Source organism: Leptonychotes weddellii, chromosome 1 (genome assembly GCF_054177405.1).
Source record: "Leptonychotes weddellii isolate Sample4059 chromosome 1, ASM5417740v2, whole genome shotgun sequence".
In the NCBI taxonomy this organism is placed as follows: Eukaryota; Metazoa; Chordata; class Mammalia; order Carnivora; family Phocidae; genus Leptonychotes; species Leptonychotes weddellii.
In genome coordinates, this window is record NC_138369.1 from 130,892,158 (window position 1) to 130,911,350 (window position 19,193).

The 19,193-nt window shown below is 44.8% G+C and overlaps 1 protein-coding gene and 1 long non-coding RNA gene across 3 annotated transcripts in view; one reads left to right on the forward strand and one right to left on the reverse strand.

Annotated features, from left to right (window-relative positions):
* Positions 1 to 3,347: 3,347 nt before the first annotated feature.
* LOC145723780 (uncharacterized) lies at positions 3,348 to 10,989 on the reverse strand. Of its 2 annotated transcripts, none has more exons than XR_014149046.1 (4): positions 10,865 to 10,989; positions 7,385 to 7,540; positions 6,547 to 6,663; positions 3,348 to 4,159 (listed from the first exon to the last, which is right to left on the reverse strand). It is a non-coding gene; the product is annotated as an uncharacterized LOC145723780 (long non-coding RNA). The 2 variants fall into 2 exon arrangements; XR_014149047.1 differs by lacking the exon at positions 10,865 to 10,989 and adding an exon at positions 9,538 to 10,317.
* A 94-nt stretch (positions 10,990 to 11,083) lies between these two features.
* LOC102744322 (ropporin-1) overlaps positions 11,084 to 19,193 on the forward strand; it is a 28,063-nt gene continuing 19,953 nt past the window's right edge. The window contains exon 1 of the mRNA XM_006737257.3: positions 11,084 to 11,284. The gene's annotated coding sequence lies outside the window, so the exon portion shown is untranslated. The remainder of the gene's footprint in view (positions 11,285 to 19,193) is intronic.

The following is a 19,193-nucleotide window of genomic DNA, read 5'->3' on the forward strand; positions in this document are numbered from 1 at the left end:
CAGATATCTAGCTTCAGTGCTGGGGAAGAGGGTAAATGGAGCTACCTGGGAATGCTACTGACCAGGCCTGGTCTTCTTTGCTACAGTCCTATTTGCCTTGCCACCTAATTCCAGTTTCATGGCTTAAACCTTTTAGTATTTCTCCTACCGAATCCCTCTCCCATGCATGATTCCTATCTTGCTATTTCAGGTTTCTGTCTGGCTGAGTAAAATCTTCACTCTTTGTCCTGACACTGAGTTTTTCCTCTTTGATGTCATCTCATCTGCCTGGGGGGCTGGCTTACCTTCCTACCCGTCCATTGGCATCTCACTCAGTTCCTCCCACAGCTCCGTTTTTCACCACCGTCATACTTCCCACTTCCTCTCTCCTTCCCCTTTTCTTGGAACGATGGCTCCTGAATTTCTTGCCCCCACCCAAACTGGATGGCTTTTCTCCCTCCGCTTAAGGTGGGGGGACGAGCCGTGAAAGCCCCAAATGCCATCTTTCTTCTTATTTCCTATTTCCAGCACATATCCTATTTATAACTCTGCCTCCCTCTTAGCAGATTGACACAGCACTCTGCTTGGTTCCCAGAATAAATGCAATTCAAGAATAAGAGACAAGTCCAGGCTCCCAGGATTCTTCTGCAGTCAGGCACTGGTTAGGAGTTTTTCTGCCAGCATTTGAGAAATGTCTCTGAGGGCAGCTATGCTTCTCTGAGTCCATCTTCCGCTGTCCTGGAAATTCCTTCCATATAGGATTTTCTTCCTGGCAGATTTCCCTTCCTGATTATGTCTAGAGCAAGCTTCTATTAAAGGTGGGTGTTATTCCCCTAACATACATTGATTATGTCATAAAAGATCCTTAAGAAATATTCGTTAGGTGAATGAATGTTGGCATACTAAGAACAGGTCATAACTGAGTTTGTGGGAAGCCAATAGAGAATTATAGCTGATCCACAAAGTCAACAATACATATAAAAATTCACATTTTTAAAACAAAAACCAATTTCTTATTACACCCAATGCCTCTGGTGTCCCCATCACCAAATCGTTATAAAACCTGAAGGAAGGAGCGACATTTACATTTACATTCCACTATTAGGAATTGTGCTTTGCTTGGATTATTTCATTTATTCTACAACCTCTGAAATAGGATTTTCATCCCCATGCGTAGGTAACAAAACTGAGACTCAGGTAGGTGAGCACGCTTGCCCTAGAAAGAGTAAGTGGATTCTACCCAAGTCTATCTGCCTTCAAAGCTCACTTTAAGAACCTAAAGGGGATGCTCTGAACACAGCACGTGAGGCAGCACAGGCTGATGATCTCTGGTTCAGTCTGTGTCTCCCTGCTTAGTTCTTTCCTGCTTGACACATAGTAGGTGCTCAAACAAAAAATTTTAATTAAATTATCGGATACGCCATTTCAACTTAGTTTCTTAACATGGTATTCTAATATTCTGGGCTTGATGGAGACACTTCAGAGGAAATCCACCATCAAGCTTTAGAAGGTTGTCAGATGGGGATACACAGGCCCATGCTGCCTGTCTTCATCAAGGAAAACAGATACGGGATGAAAGCTCAGCAGGTAGGGTTTAGGTTAGAACCAAGGGAAACCTTATAAGACATCGGACCAGGCCACTGAGGAAGACAAAATATTTTGTCTGCAGATGCCATCTCTCCGGGATGAGTCAGATTCCTACCTGCTGGCAAGGCTTTGCTTCTGAGGGTCTGCAGAGGCACCAGGAGCTGCATCTCCTGCATTTGCTGCTGCAGAAACTGTCCTCATTCAGTGGCGTCCTCTTCATAGTAATGTGGAGTTGTTACTTCCTTTGATTGCTCTCTGATGCGTAGCTTTAATTGTATCCTTGCTTTTATGTAGAGAATAGAATCATGTTCCCCAGAGGATAGCTAGGAAAACCCATTGCCAGCCTTGGAATACAAATAGGAGCCTGCCGAAAATGCTGCTTCATGGGTGGGCACAGGGAAAGGGAGATGAGGGAGGACAGCTACCTCCAAAGGTCGCGGGTTTATGCATGGAGGCTTTGCCGCCCCTAGTGAGCTCTTCTAGGGGTAGAAACAGCACCCAGGTTATTCGTAGGCAGCTGCCTGGAAATTGCATAGGAAATTTCCCATGCACAGGAAATTGCCTGTGAGAGAGGGTTTGTGTGGTGCTGAAAAGCTACCATCCCCCCAGAAAGCTGTCCCTCACCCATATATGAGCTTCTGTAGGCTAGTACCACTGTGGACATAATTATCTATTGACTGCCTCAATTTTTTATGCATGGTTCTCTATCACTGAGGTCATATTGTATGTAGGTTTTGTAATCTACCTCCTTTAGTTAACACTGTGATTTATAAGCCTTGGGGGGGTGGAGGGTGCAGTAAAATCTAGGCATTTTACAGTGGAGGGTGACATCAGGCAGAATTGGCAGCAGTGACCAGCACTGCTGGGTTGGCTCCTGGGAACTTGAGTAGTCCTGTCCCACTGGGGTTTGGTTCACCCATTTATACAACTTCTTGGGGCAGTGGGCAGTGGTTGGTTCTAGGAGGTAGGATTAAAAGAGTTTTGTTTTTTTTTTTAAACTTCTCTCAATTTCTTTTATTTTCCGAATTTCATAATAAACCAGTATGACTTTTATAGTCAGAAAAAATTATTTTAAGTGTTTCCTCTTTCTGCTGCCAAGAAAGCAGTAAGGCATTAGAATCTGAATCAGCTGCAGTGAAGAAGACACCCAGGCTCATCTTATCATGCCTTAGGCTCCCCATCTGTGAAATGGAACAGCCACTCTGGACCCTCCCACAGTAGAGACTATAACACCATCTGTAACCTATATAGAAGGTGACATCACCCTTAGACAAGACGAAGAGAGAAGCAGCCCATTTCTGGGAGGTGGCCGAGCTTCATGATCCACTGCCCAGCACTGCTCCAAAGACTCCACGCCTGTCAAAAGAAGATCATTCATTCACCTTATTTGTGGTCAAAAGCTCCCAATTTAGGCACTGTTGAGAACAGATTGGAATCCAGGTATCTTTAGATCTTGAAAAAAGGGAGTCAAGCTACCTTCTTTTCCCATTGTCCATTTACAGGGCTAACATTCATTAGGTGTAAGAGACATGGTACCTAGGGACCACAATACTTTTAGAGGCCCACAAAAGTGTTTTAATAGATAATGTATTTGTCATTCCATCAACACAGTTGTAAAACATAAGCTTTCATATTTTTTGCCCATGAAGGCAAAACTGCCTAAGGCCCATGAAAATCATAACGTAGCCCTGTGCAGCCCATATCAGCCTTATATTTCCCAAGCCTTTCCATGAAATCAAGGTGGATTGTGGACCAGAATGCCTACCACTCCTCTCTATTCATCTTCTTCATCTTTTTGGTACAAAAAAAAAAAAAAAAAGAAGAAGAAGAAGAACTTGGGTGTGGATTTTTGGCATGAAAATAACTAACCATTAGGTCAGACTGAGACCCCACAGCAGAATTAGGCAGGTGAAGACATATTTAGCAGACAGCAGAAGAAATAGCTTTTTTAATTGCCCACACAAACAACCATTACAACACAGGAAGGATAAGAAGCAATAACTCTAAGAAATGAGCTGGCATTTCCCCCTCTTCTTGAGAATGATTACCCCTCATTCCTTAGGATAAGGTGTCTGTGAAATGCGAATATCCTCTTTAATAACTCTGGTCCTTCTTTTCAAATTAGAGCTATAAATAAATAAGTACAATTTGCAAACCATTTGATTACATCCCTGTACTTTCCCAAGATTCCCTGAGAAGGCACTTACACCAATTTGTGCATCATTAAATATTTAAATAAAAACTCGAGGTGAATTATGGGACAAAATGGCATTTATGAAGCACAGGTTTGGGCACAACGCAGCACCAAGTCTTAGACTCCGGCAGCAAGTAGAACATTGGGTCCCTGCAGACCAGCAATAGAACAGCTGAGTTCTGAAGGGAGAGAATCTTGGTTTCAAGGGAGGAAGCCAGTACAGAAACCCCCAGTTTTACTCCGAGTCCCTTATTCAGCAGCCACAAATACACAGAATGCCACCAGGAACCAGGAAGTGAGCACACAATGCAGCCGGGCAGCCAATCTCACGTCTCAAAGCCCAGGCCTCCGTTGGTTTAAAAACGTTGTGCAAAAGTTGATTCAAATCACCCCAAATACCTATGGTATGAAAGAAAGGAATTTAAATTAAGAACACTTTGTCTATGAAATCAGGTGATCTTTCAATACATTTTATCATGATTTTCCTTGGCAAATGTTCATCAAGCACGGCTCTATGCCAAGAGGGTGTGCATGATAAGTTAAAATAGCCTCCACCCACAGGAATTTGCGATGTGTTTGGGAAACGCGGGAAATTCTAGATGTAAATGGATCACAGCAGTATTGGGCGTACACCTTGGGTGGCATGGGAGCAGTCCCTACTGTAAGTTCGGTGTGGGCACCGGGGGAAAGGCAAATCCTCAAGTGACTGCCGAGGCACTGAGGATCCAGCAGGAAGCAGATGGCACACTCAAAGCATTTAACTAGAGAGACTTTAACTAAGGAAATACTAACTGAGGTGTGGGCAGACATAAGCCAGCTCATCACAGTGGTGAACGCAGGGACGAGCAACAGTGGGAAGTCATTGCCACCGTTGGCCTGAAGGGTCCCTGGTGCAATGGAAGAGGGGATGCTCTACATGAACTGAGGCCATTGAGGGACAGGAAGCTCAGGCTGAGACTGGGACGTAAAGACCCAACCTGTGGTCACCTGTCGATACCTCCCACAGGCCAAATCTACCCAGGAACTAGAGGGCAATGGGAGCTAGGAGACACAGTCCTGGGGCACAGATTAGAGCAGAGAGCGGACCCAGAGGGACAAATGGACTCACCCAGCCTACAGGCTGGGCACCGTGCTTCAAGCTTTAAGAGAAAGGGTCAGTTCTTGGCATAGAAATGAAGGGGGAGGGCATCTGAGGCAGAGGAAGACAGGCATATATATAGGTAATGGGAAATACTTTTTTTCTGCCAGGAAGTAATGTATACAAAGTGCATTTTCTTAAGAAGAGTTAGGCTATAACATTCAGGAAACTTGGAGGAAGAGACACAAAGCAGGGTTTCTCAATCTCAGCACTATTGACATTTTGGGCTGGATGAGTCTTTGTTTGGGGACCGCTGTGAGCACTGTAGGATGTTTAGCAGCATCTCTGGCCTCTACCCACTAGATGCTGGCACCCACTCGCAGGTGTGGTAACCGAAGCTATCTTCAGACATTGACAAATTCTTCTGGGAGGTACAAAATTGCCCCCAGTTGAGACACTGGGAGAGGAAAGGAAAGAGACCCAAGAAGGGAGACAGCTGTTGAAGCACAATGCAGACAGGAGACGCTAAGGGCTTAGACTCAGTGTGGCTCAGTGACACTGACAAGGAAAGGACCAATGCCGCAGACGCTGTGTAGGGGGAGCAGGCAGGCTGCATGAGGAGGGGCAGAGGGGGTGGTGGCGGGTGACTTCCGTTTGTAGATTGGATAACGAGGAGGATGATGCCTCTACAGCAGAGCGAGGAATGTGTGAGGCTGGCCTTGGGGAAGGATGATGTCTTCTGGGAACTTGTTTGAAGGAAGCCTGGGGCGTTTAGACAAGGGACTGAGTTGAGGAGGGAGGCTGGGACTAGAGGTGCGAATTTGAGTCATCTACAGAGAGACAGGCTTCTCTCCTCCTATGGATAGAAGTTCTCCGGGAGGAAGGTAGAGAAGCCAACCACTGAAGTTTTCTTTCTTTTTTTTTTGGCGGGGCACAGGGTGATGTGCATATTTAGAATAATGTGAGATGGAAATAGCAGGCGCCAGAGGCAGGAAAATTAGGCAGTTTTCTGTGGCGGAAGGCAGTGCAGCCCAGTGCCGGTCCCTCTCACCAGCCCATCCACCCCAGGGCTATGTCTACCACAAGAGATCACCCTCCACTAATGTGGGAACAGTCCTGAGGAGAATCAAAACTGCCACAGAAGGCACAAGTCCCAAGACAAAACAGGAGCCTTGTCTAGCCCCACCCCCACACACATAGTTAACAGTCCTCTATCTTCTTAAATCACTCAAATCCTGAAAGAAGTAGACTTTGATTAGGTGGACATTTTCACTTACGTGGAAGAAACAGTTTGTTCTTCATTAAGTGAGCAGTTATAGGAAGTGTTGTTCCCCTAGAGTCCTGAAGGAAAGGTTACACACAGAGGTAGCAGGAAGACCTGAGGATCCAGATCGACAAAGGGTAGCCATGCTTATCTGTCTCTGTCATTCTCTCTGAAGATGGTGTACCTTCTTGTTTTTTCCCTCTCCCAAAGATGCATTTTGTGGTAGGCAGAATTCTAAGATGGCCCCTAAGATTCCAGCCCCCTGGTGTACATGCCTTGTATAATCCCATCCCTTTGAGTGTGGGTGGGACCTGTGGATGTGATGCGATTATCATTCCCATGACTAAGATTATGTGGCAAAAGTAAATTTTCAGATGTAATTAAGGTCCCTAATTAGTTGACTTTGGGTTTCTCAAAAAGGATATTGTCCTGGGCGAGCCTGACCTGATCCGCTGAGCCTTTAAAACAGATGGAAAGAAAGCAAACCGCCATGTTGTGAACTGCCATGAAAGACCGCATTGCTGGGACCAGAGGGAGGCTTGTAGGAGCTGAAAGTGATTCCTGGCCAACAGCAAAAAAGAAAACGGGACTTCAGTCCTATAACAACACGAAACAGAATTCTGCCTACAATCAGTGAGCATGAAAAAGGACCCCCGAGCCTCATACAAGCTCATAGCCCCAGCCAACGCTTGTATTTTAGCCTGGTGAGACCTTTAGCAGAGGGTCCTGCCCTGGGGACACTGAGACCATAAATTTGTGTTGTTTTTAGCTACTACATTTGTCGTAATTTGTTATGTAGCAAAAGAAAATGAATGCATGTATGACGAGAGACTATGTCCACAGGGTGGACTGGCTCCATGAGGAGACTGACAACCACACCACACAGCTGAGCCCCACAAGTATGCGCGGCCTGGGCAGGCCGACTGTGGTGTGACCCTTGCTGTTCCCCAGACCAAGCTTCCCCATGATCCTAGCAGGCCATAACTCATTTCCTCCTGTGAAATGGCCAACTTAAGATCTGAAAAAGTGGGCGCCTGGGTGGCTCAGTTGGTTAAGCGACTGCCTTCGGCTCAGGTCATGATCCCAGGGTCCTGGGATTGAGTCCCGCATCGGGCTCCCTGCTCTGCGGGAAGCCTGCTTCTCCCTCTCCCACTCCCCCTGCTTGTGTTCCCTCTCTCACTGTGTCTCTCTCTGTCAAATAAATAAATAAAATCTTTAAAAAAAAAAAAAGATCTGAAAAAGTGAACCACAATATAAGCCACACAGGATAGGTAGAACTTACCTTCTGAGCTGAGATAGCTGTGGCCCCAAGGCTGGAAAGGATTCCTACCCATGGCACCAGGTGTGTCCCTTTCTTGGCCAAATATAACTTTAGCCCCTCAGAGACTGAGCTAGCAAAGCTGAATGGACACTGATGTATCACTTCTCAGGAGGGCCTCTTAGAAGCAGGAAGGAGAAGGAAGAAAGGTGGAAAGAGAAGAAGAAAAGAATTTTATTCAGCAAACAAATATTTATAGTGCTCATCACATGTGTAGTCTTATTCTAGGCCCCAGCAGCATACAGTGAATAAAACAAAAACCCATGCACTGCAGTGAGAGAATATAGACCAATTAATAAAACAAAATTTTAAAAATATAGTACGGAGTGATAATAAAGCAGAGGAGGAGTTGGAAGGGGAAGGGTTTGGAAAGGGATATCAGGAGTATAGTTTGGAGGGGCTCCTGGGTGGCTCAGTTGGTTAAACATCTGCCTTTGGCTCAGGTCATGATCTCTGGGTCTCGGGATCGAGCCCCGCATCCAGCTCCCTGCTCAGTGGGGAGTCTGCTTCGCCTCACCCTCTGTGCTCGCTCTCTCCCTCAAATAAATAAATAAAATCTTTTGTTAAAAAGGGTATAGTTTGGGACATGTTAAGTTTGAGAAGCCTATTGGACACTCAGTGTGCTATCAAGTAGACAGTGGGATATTCTAGTGTGGAGCGTGGGGAAGAATTGGGGCTGGAGATATCAATTTAGTATCTAAAACATAAGACCAGATGAGATAAAAAAGGAGTACATGTGGATAAAGAAGAAGTCCAAGGGTAAATCCTGGGGCCCTCTGACATTAAGGTATCACAGAGAGAAGAAAGAACCAGAGTCAGAGTTCAGGCTTCTGTAACAAAATACCACAGATTAGGGGGCTTAAACAACAGACATTAATTTCTCACAGTTCTAGAGGCTGGAAGTTCAAGATCAAAGTGCTGGCAGAGTGGTTCCTGGAAGGGCCCTTATCAAGGTTTGCAGAGAGCCACCTTCTTGCTGTATCCTCACATGTCAGAGAAAGCAAGCTCATCTCCCTCTCTTCTTAAAAGGACACTAAACCCATCATAGGGACCCACTCTCATGACCTCATCTAAGCTTAATTACCTCCCAAAAGTCCTACTGCCAGATCCCAACACATTAGGATTTAGGGCTTCAACATATGCAATTGGGAGAGGGGGCACAAACATTGAGTCCTCAGCAACTAGCAAAAGAGATGAGAAGGAAGAGGCAGTGAGGAAGGAGAAAAACCAAGAGAGTGTGATGTCCTGCAAAGAGTTTCAAGGATCAGAGACTGATCATCAGGGTCAAATGTTGTTGACAGGTTGAGTTGAGGCTAAGAGATAACCTTCAATTTAACATCATGTCATTTTGGGATCTTGACAAGAATAGTCTCAGTGGAGTGATGAATCAGGTAGATTCAAGAGAGACTGGAAAGAGAAATTAGAAGCAGCAAGTACAGACAACTCTTTTTTTTTTTTTTTAAGATTTTATTTATTTATTTGACAGAGAGAGAGAGACAGTGAGAGAGGGAACACAAGCAGGGGGAGTGGGAGAGGGAGAAGCAGGCTTCCCGCAGAGCAGGGAGCCCGAGGCGGGGCTTGATCCCGGGATTCCAGGATCACGACCTGAGCCGAAGGCAGACGCTTAACTGACTGAGCCACCCAGGCGCCCCTACAGACAACTCTTTTAATGAGCTCTGCAGTAAAGGGGAGTAGAGCAGCAGGGCAAAGCTGCAGGGGAATATGGATGGGAGAAATTAGAGCGTATCTGGACTTTGATGGGAATGAAGGGAAAATGTACAGTCAATTTTCAATTGCACAAGAAAATATAAATAGTGTGACCCATTTGATGAGTTTACTTAAATTTTACGTAATAGCTGAAACATATAAGAAAGAACATATAAATTCAGAAGCACAATGAATACCCAAAAAACCACCAACCACACCAAGAGCTGGACCACCACCAATCATTTCTATTTATGTGCTCCTCACTCTCCCACCCTCTGCCTCTCAGAAGAAAGCAACTTCCCTGAATTCTGTGGTTATCATTTCCTGTGAAGTCATATTCTCTTCATTATATTCTGTTGTATTTGTTACTGATAGATCAAGGAAGACCTTACTTCTGTCCTTCAACCTACCTTCTGCAGACGGACATCAGACCACTTTGGTCAGTATCACAAAATTCCTCTCTTACATTTAACCTGCCACACTAAAAGTCCATTTTTCATCTTCCATCTCCAGCTGGCCACTGCTTTACCAGAAACACCCCTTCTTTGACATCAAGATCATTATTATTCATTCCTCTCTGTATAACGTCCTCCACATGAAAGCAGGAATAGACAAGCACACCTTCTTTCCTCCTAAGCACACAGAACAGACCCCATTGGGGTCTTTTTCTCCTGGGACACACACCTGCAACACTCAAACCTGGAAGATGCACCTGTAGCACTCAAACTCCAGCCTCCCCCTCTAGTCCTAAGGCAGGTGCCAATGTCTGGTGGCCCCTCCACAGGGGGCTCAGGAAGGCAGGTGACGGCCAGTGGTTAGGTTCCTTTTATCCCCAAATCACCTATGGGCAAGTGGCCACCCCCAGATCATCCAGGACTGTCCAGGAATACAACAAGGACCTGCAAAACTTTGACAAATGCCAACAGACTGAGCCCTTTACAAATGGATGACAGCAGGTTCTGAAAAGCCTTCTGCATACATAAACCAAACACCCAGCCCCCGTGCTTACTCACTGATGCTTGAAATTGCTTTAAGGAGAGAACGGCTTTCATCTCACAACTAGAGAAATCTTTGAAGCCCTGGACGAACTAACTCAGTGATTTAGACTAGCAACACGCTAGTGTGTAAAAGGCCCTTGATGATGCAAGGGCCACTTTTAAAAATGAGTGTTAAGTAAAAAAAAAAAAAAAAAAAAGAGTGTTAAGTGACAAGAGGTGTAGCAGAGAAAGATGGGGCTTTTCTTGTCTGCTTGGTGAATATCCTCCTTCTTTCCCTGTTGCCTCAGGCATCTCGAGCTCTGTGCATATCCACGCTAACTCTGTCCCTCTGTCTTAGCATTATAGAGATTAAGGGTGAGGAATCTGGAACCACGCAACATAGGTTCAAATCCTAACTCTATCACTTGCTGTGATCTTGGGCAAGTTACTTGACCGCTCTGTGCCGTTTCCTCACCTGTAAAAACGGAGATGATAATAGTACTTGCCTCATGGGGAGATTGTAAAGATTAATATGTGTCATGCACTTAGGGATCATTTTGGCGCACACACACAAAAGCACTGCAAGTGCTTGCTACTATTATTCGCAAAGGCTCCTCCTCACCTGCCCACTTTCCACAAGCCAAAAGATCATTTTAAGCTCCTCCACTTCTGCTCTCTAATATACAAAGCCCACTGTAAATTGCCACTTTGCCAAAGCCCATTGAAATCCCCCAGGTTTCCTAACGCCCCCAGCGCTAACCTTAAACAGCCAGGCCATCCGGTCCTCCCACCACAAGCAAAGCCCCCGCAGTTCTCCACTCGCCCAACCCTGCGGATCCGAACTTCCGCAACCCAGACTCCGCCGAAGGCCTAGAGGGCTGGGGTGGGACGGGGCGCGACGGGGCGGGGCGCGGCGGGGCGGTGGCTCTGTGACGTCGCGCCCGGGCCCCGCCGCCGCGGTTGCCAGGCGACGGCCAAGCGCTAACAAAGCCTGGTTGGTCCCGCCCCACCTCCCCAGTCCCTCGAGGCCGAAGCCGGTACCGTCTTTCCCCGCCCAGGTTCTGCGGCTTTCTCCTCCGCCAAGGGTGCGTGGGACTGGATCTGTCCCCACGCCTCCCGCCTGAGGCCAGACGCGAGGTGTCGCCTCGGATCAGACAGCCCGTTTGGGAGCGAGCCTCAGGTAGCAACCCTAGAGGGGAAGTGGATGGAGGGAGGTGCCCTGAGCGCCTCTAGGGCTGCGCGGGGCTGAGGGGAAGAGTCCTGCCCATGGGCCCATCTGGATTCTGAATCCTTCCTTGTTCACAGAGCAAGAGGAGAGGGCTGTGATCTTTAAGAGAATGTGATCATGGGTGATTATTGCTCTCTGCCCAAACTGTATGTATGTTTTGTTCCCAGAGCTACTATTTTATGATTTCTTACACAGAGGACAGTGATTTGAAACCATAACAGAATCTGGGATCAGAGCCCTCTCCAGACTAGCCAAATCACTTTTTTCCCCCCATATCTATGGGGGGATTGTCATGAAGATTAATGGGTGTGAGTAACACTTTAAAACTGCTATCAATCTTTCATTTCCCTAATATCTATTGATCACTGACTGTGTTCCAGGCTAGGCATTACGGATTCCATAGTGAGCAGAAACTGACTGTCCCTACCCTCATGTTTAGTCTATTGGGGGTGGCAGATGTTAATCGAAGAACTACACAAATACTATGAAATTAGAGCAGAGCTACATGCTGCCAAGGAGAGGTACGTAAGTGGTGCTCTGGGAAAGTGTAATGGAACTGACAGGTCAGGGAAAGCTGAGCTGAGATCTAAGAACATGTGAAAAAGTGGGGGGTTCATTCCAAGCAAGAGTAACCATGTGTCTAAAACCCACCATCTCCTATTCCAAGCCCAAACAAGTATATTCAATTCCCTGGTCCTTGGTTCCCAGAGCTGTTCATAGAAATTGCCTCTGAGATTCTGGTGTTGGAGCCTTTAATTCATGTAACTGCAGCCTTTCGTTATTATAACTGAAGCTCTGTCTAGCCTACACCAATAAAACCAAAAAAGCAATTCCAGAAACGAATCTATATCACGTACTTGATAAGACCTATATTCTTCAGCATCCAACACATATGCGTTGACCTGCCATTCCACATTGGGAGGCATGTAGGCTTCACAAAAAAAAAGGAAATCTATTGAATTTTAAAGAGTTGTGGGGGCCTGGAACAAATAAATGGGGAAGGCCTACCCTACTGAGAGCTTTAAGAGTAGAAAAGCACTTTATAAAACATTAGAATCATGGACTATTAAGATAAAATGGACCTCTCTTCACTTCTTTTCTCTGATGTGAACAAATGATCTATATTGCTCAAAGGCAGAAAAGCTGGGCTCTGGTGCCTCTTCAACCTAACGAGTCTATGATTCTAAGTCTGTGGCTCAAAAGTACATGGAACTCCTGAGAGTAAAAGGGAACATGGGAGGAGAATCTGACCTGCCCCTCCTTCAGTGTTTTCCATTTACCACAGTGCCACCATCGACCCAGTCATCCAAGCTTGAACAGTGGGGAGTCACCCTACACTCCTTCTCCCACAGTGGTGACCAAGTCCTATAGCTCCTGCCTCTCTTATCCCTCCCCATTGCAACTCCTAAAAGGCAATGATGCTCTCAAGAGTTGTTGCCAAAAGTCCCGCCATATTCTTTTAACCAGGCTCCCTGCCTGAAGCTTCACTCCACTCCCCTCAACCCATCTATACAGCTGTTGATGGATCAGTGTGTGTTTCAGGGTCCAAGAGAGAGAAATCAGATACAAGCTTAACAAAGAAAGTTCAACATAAAGAATTTTTAACTACAATGGGATTGGAGTAATGGAAGATTAGCTAGTAAGATGTAAAGAGAGATCTAAAGTATACAGGAATCGGGCGCCTGGGTGGCTCAGTCGTTGAGCGTCTGCCTTCGGCTCAGGTCATGATCCCAGGGTCCTGGGATCGAGTCCCACATCCGGCTCCCTCCTCGGGGAGAAGCCTGCTTCTCCCTCTCGCACTCCCGCTGCTTGTGTTCCTGCTCTCGCTATCTCTGTCTCTGTCAAATAAATAAATAAAATCTTTAAAAAAAAAAATCTACAAAATAAAGTATACAGGAATCACTCATATAAGGAGCAACCATTACCCTGGAGACAGATCACCCAAGAAGGAGCTGACTTCCCAAGAGCTTGTCAAAGAGGGCGTGGCCAGAGTTCGTGAGGTGTCAGGCAGGCAAAAATCCACAGTCTAGAATGCCAAGGAAGCCATTTATGAAAAGAATATGACCATGGGTGATTATTGCTCTCTGCCCAAACTTAGTGGCAGCACTCTGCTCCACAGCTTCCCCAGAGAGGGGCCGGGGAAGCTGGTGGCCCCTGGGTACCGCTGGCTGCCATGTACAACAGCAGTAAGACATGCAAGAGCTCACACACTGCAGGAACCAGAGGCTGGAGGAGCTGTGCACTACAGGACTGCTGCACTGCAGAAACCACAAATGCTCCTGATGCCCAAAAAGTGGAGCATGTGGATCCCACAAGAGAAACCCTTTCCTCCTCCAGTATCCCTACCGACAGAGTTTGACGTGCCAACTGACAAAGGAGAAATATTTAAAGGACCTAATTCCATTTTTGCTGCAGAGGCAACGCAGGGTATATTTGGAGCTGAGAGGCGGCAAATTGATAACTGGCATATCAAGCTAACATCAAGTCTGATTTGTGACTCTTGTGCTTAAATCCTCAGTGACTCCCTATTGCCTTCAAGATAAAGTTCTCGGGCGCCTGGGTGGCTCAGTTGGTTAAGCGACTGCCTTCGGCTCAGGTCATGATCCTGGAGTCCCGGGATCGAGTCCCACATCGGGATCCCTGCTCAGCAGGGAGTCTGCTTCTCCCTCTGACCCTCCCCCCTCTCATTCTCTCTCTATCTCATTCTCTCTCTCAAATAAATAAATAAATAAATAAAAGATAAAGTTCTCAAGCCTTAGCACAGCATCCCAGGCCTTCAATATTCTGGACTTGGGCTATAGTCCCAGGCCGAGGCACAACTACTCCAGCTCCGCCCACCCTAACCCTCCATAATTACTCACAGTTCCCTGAATTCGCCACATTCTCTGATGCCTCCACACTTTCGTCTAAGGAGTCGTGGCCACAAAAAAATTCCCTCCTTGTTCTCATCAGTAAACAGATGCTTAATGAGTGCCTGCTCTATACCTGGCACTATTCTGGGGCCTGAGAATACAGCAATGAACAAACCAGGCTTCCCCAAGTCTCTATTCAAATATCATCACTCTTCGGGAAGTATTTTCTGATGACTTTCTCCTACCTGCCAGTGTTAGATGTCTTATCTGGGAGATTCTGTTTTCCTCTATCTATGCAGACTTTTTAACACTTATCCTATTTTATTTTATTTTTTTAAAGGTTTTTATTTATTTATTTGAGAGAGAGAGAGAGAGAGCACGAGATGGGGGAGGGTCAGAAGGAGAAGCAGACTCCCCGCTGAGCGGGGAGCCCGATGTGGGACTCGATCCTGGGACTCCAGGATCATGACCTGAACTAAAGGCAGTCACTTAACCAACTGAGCCACCCAGGTGCCCAACACTTATCCTATTTTAATCGCTTGTTTTTCTATCAGTCTCTTCTTCTAGCCTAGGAGCTCTCTGAGGGCAGGGTGTATGACTCATTCATTTCCGTATCCCACTATTCAGCACTAGTCCTGATACATAAGGTTTTATTGGAGTAATTACTTGCTCAGGATCACATAATTAGTCAAAGATAGGCCTAGGGCCAGAATCCTGGTCTCCTATCTAATAGCCAAGAGTGCTTCTTCACTAGTATGGCTGTTATAGCTCATCTAGCTATGAAGGACAGTTTGTTGGAAGAGACAAGTGTAATGTTGAACATCATCAGAAATGGTAAAAGAAACAGGAAAAAAACATAGCCCTCTCCTTTTTTTTTTTAAGATTTTATTTATTTATTTGAGATAGAGTGAGAGAGAGAGCACAAATAGAGGGAGCAGCAGAGGGAGAGGGAGAAGCAAGCCCTCCACCGAGCAGGGAGCCTGACTCAGGGCTCGATCCCAGGACCCCAGGATCATGACCTGAGCCAAAGGCAGACACTTAACAGACTGAGCCACGCAGCTGCCCTGATAGCTCTCTCTTATATTGAAAACTAGGGTGCGTTCCCTCCAAGCCCTCACATATTGGAGTTTCTGAATCATAGGAATGCTATAATGAAATCAGAAGTAGGGAGGCCAAGTAAAAGGAGGAAAATGATGTGGGAGTATTCTGACATTTCACTCTGAAGAAATGAAGGCTAATCAACTAATGAAAGATTGTGTTAAGGTGGCCCCAGGTTTGTACACCAGATCCCCAAATTGGGGGACGTATTGCACAACTTTAGAGAGCACAGTTTATATGGCAGTCTGTAAATGGTGTCACTGGGCTTGTGGACCATGATATGAACATGGGGAATTTAAAATATGAGCATGGATAAGTTAAGATAAATCAAAAGGGATACCTGTTCACTTGTGAAATGATAAGTATGTGGAACTCATAACTTCCAAGAAGTGGTATTAGCATGATATATAAGCAATTTTGATAAATTTGCTGATAACAAAGCCAAAAACTCCTGCTCAAAAAAAAGGATAAGGTCAGGTAGGACAGCTCTTAGCAATATTGCTGTTGGCATCCGCTGCTAGGTTGGCTTGACCGTGGATTAAGCCCCGGATAGAAAATGATCCAGATTTCTGTGAAATAAAGTTGGAGAGGCAAAGCTGATATGAATAAGATGAATTGTGGAGAACTTGGAAGTCAGGCAGTACATCATTTTGATGAGAAAAGAAATGAAGATCCACTAAAAATTTTTGAGAGTGATGTGATAATGTGAGTGCTAAGACATGTTACCTGGGAAAACTAAGCCTCAATTTCCTGGCATTGGGAAAATGATTATAATATTAGAACCTTCCCACCCATAGGGTGTTGTGAAGATTAAATGAGATAATGAATGAGCAATAACTGCTTGTAGGCATTTCTTATGCTGGCCATCCTTCCATTCTCTGCAACTGTATGGAATATAGTTAGACAATTACCATATTTCCAGGACAAAAAATTAGGACATACTCTGACAAATAATTTTTGTTCCACTTCAACGTGCTAAAAATGTACTTTTCATGATGCAAATGGGAATATTCAGGATAGTTCAGTGATTTAGGGGGACAGCAGGATGTAATATTTGAGACAAGGGTTGTCCTAGAGAAAATCCATAATGTGTCAGTGCATTATTTAGAGAGAAGGAGGCAGTACGATATAGTGTGAAGAGAGCAATAGTGTAGACCCAGATTCTTGCATCTGCTCCAACATAAACTGTTACCCTGTGCCAATCACTTCATCTCTCTGTACATCAGTTCTCTTGTTGGTAAACTGAAGATCTTGAACTACATTGTAAGTCAAATTAAGCTCCTTCCTTTTTTTAATTTCTATTTTAAAAAATATTTTTAATTTATTTATTTGAGAGAGAGAGAGGTATCAAGAGAGAGCAGGAACAGGGGAAGAGGGAGATCCAGGGCTGGATCCCAGGACTCTGGGATCACGACCTGAGCCAAAGGCAGATGCTTAATCGTCTGAGCCACCCAGACTCCCCAAACTCCTTTTTTTTTTTTTTAAAGATTTTATTTATTTATTTGAGAGAGAGAGAATGAGTGAGAGAGAGCACACATGAGAGAGGGGAGGGTCAGAGGGAGAAGCAGACTCCCCGCCGAGCAGGGAGCCCGATGCGGGACTCGATCCTGGGACTCCAGGATCATGACCCAAGCTGAAGGCAGTAGCCCAACCAACTGAGCCACCCAGCCGCCCCCCCCCCCCTTTTTTTTTAAAGGTGTTCCTTTTTGTTTTCCTAACTGACAGTTTTCTTAAAAAAGCTCATCAGGGACTGAAGTGGGGAATGAAAGAGAAAGATGGATCAAAAATGGCCATGATACATCAGATAAGGCAATTGAGAGAGTAAAAGTCTGTCTGGGGCGCTTTCATGGGAGAGGAGAACTCTATAGTAGGTAGCTGGTGGATACAACTGCAGTGTCGTTGAGAGTCTACCATGGGAATTTGGGAGGCATCAGAGTAGAGCTCTGGTTGAAGCCAAGAAAATGGGCCTTATCTCCAGCTAGAATATAGTAGGGTACAGTAGCTCAGGAGTCCAACTGCAACAACTTTTAAAACTCTAGGGAAAAATAAAAAAAAAATATATACACTCCCCACTCACAGGCTCCCCACCCAGGACCCTAGGATCATGACCTGAGCCAAAGGCAGACATTTCACGACTAAGCCACCCAGGCACCCCTGGAAAATACATTTTTAAAAACATTGTATAGAGAGTGGAGAGCTTTAGAAGCAATGAGGACTAGATGGATTAAAATTCCAGGGGGGCATGGAGCCCCTCCAAGGTGAGCTGACAATCACAAGCAATTTTTTTCCCCTGGGGCCATTTGGCAACTCTGGCTGTGGACTGAGGATTGTGCTTGACCCTTACAGAGCAACTATACTGGGGGCAAGAGAAGCCGGCAAGGCTTTTGGTAGTCAAAGAGCAGTGGCATGACAGATTAGAAATTTTCGGTACCCCAAACACACTTTAGTTTTAGTTTTGACATATAAATTTAATACTGGGCATGCAAATGGAGCATGAAAATGTGTTTAGATAGATGAAGGTAGGCAAAGGATTGCAGTGTGGATTCATTCTGACATTCTTGGACTCACTCAGGTAGGAAATGGCTTCGTGTTCTAAAAGTGAGGACAATAATTGGGAGGGATGCAGCCTTGGGTGGAAAGTCATTCAGTGGAAATTAAATAAGAAATAGAATCGTTGGAGAAGCAGGAGTGAAGGAGTTTGAGAGTAAGGGAGAGGCGTGGTTGGGTTGTGCTGCCCTGGATGATATTGTAAAGATTATTATACTGTTACTGTTTTATAAAATAAAAATAGATTAGTAATAGATTACAATTTTTCTATTCTTTCAAATTCACTCAGCAGATCTCAATCTTAGAATCACATGACGATCTTAAAATTTGCTCATGCTTTGGTGTTTTATAGGTGTCAGAAATCTTAAAGACAACCCCCCGCTTAACAACCCAGCAAGCAATTTCAATTCTCATGACAGAATCCCAGCTCCTATTAATAAATTAGTACAAAGTTACGCTGCCTTCGAATGTTTCCTCAGTAAGGGAGTTTCTGCTAGTGATTAGTCAGATGTTCCTACTTCTTTCCCTGGGCTCCTGTTTTCTTTAGAAAGTACCAGGTGTCTTTGGCCTGTGGGATATTCTGTGAATTCTATTTGCCTGCAAAAAACAAGACATTTATTCACTTTGCTAATTTGTCTCAAACTTTCTTGCTGGCTTCTAATACTCTAAGTGAGCAATATAAACTAGAAGCTAATTTTTCCTTTAACAACCAGTATTTTTACAGTTTACTTTCTAATGAACATTCTTTTTAAATTACATAAATCTCAGCGTATACTAGAAATTGATCTCAATAATCACCAGAATTTCTTCTGTAACACAGAATCTTAAAACACTGCAACTTAAACACTGAAAGAAAACTTAAAAGCTTTTCAACAGAAGTACTTGAGCTTCCTCAACCTTTTTCATGTCATAGCACACAAAGAAATATATGTAATGCACACACTGGGGTAAACTGCAGGGTATTGGGAGGTTTTTATGGCGCTTATACAAAAAGTCAATATATTTTTATTACATAATTATAATAAAAAGTAAAATACAGAGTAACAGTAAAGATATAACTGTTTAATTTGAATGAAACTCCCAAATAAACATTTTAAAGCTTTTTAAAGAGAAGTCAAGCTTGCTTTCCTATCAGGAGCTTGCTTTATATCAAGTTTTGTGTTGAAACGAATACATGAGGTTCCCGACAAAAATCTTTCAATGATGTTCTCTTCAAATTCTTACAGCTACCATCAGTGGAAAAGTTTGCCTCACAGATGGGTCTTGGAAAATAGTAGAAGGGTATTTACTGATTTTTCTCCAATTGACAGAAACTCCTTTCTCACTATTAACCAGAATCTGGATCATTTAGTTCCTTCCTTCTT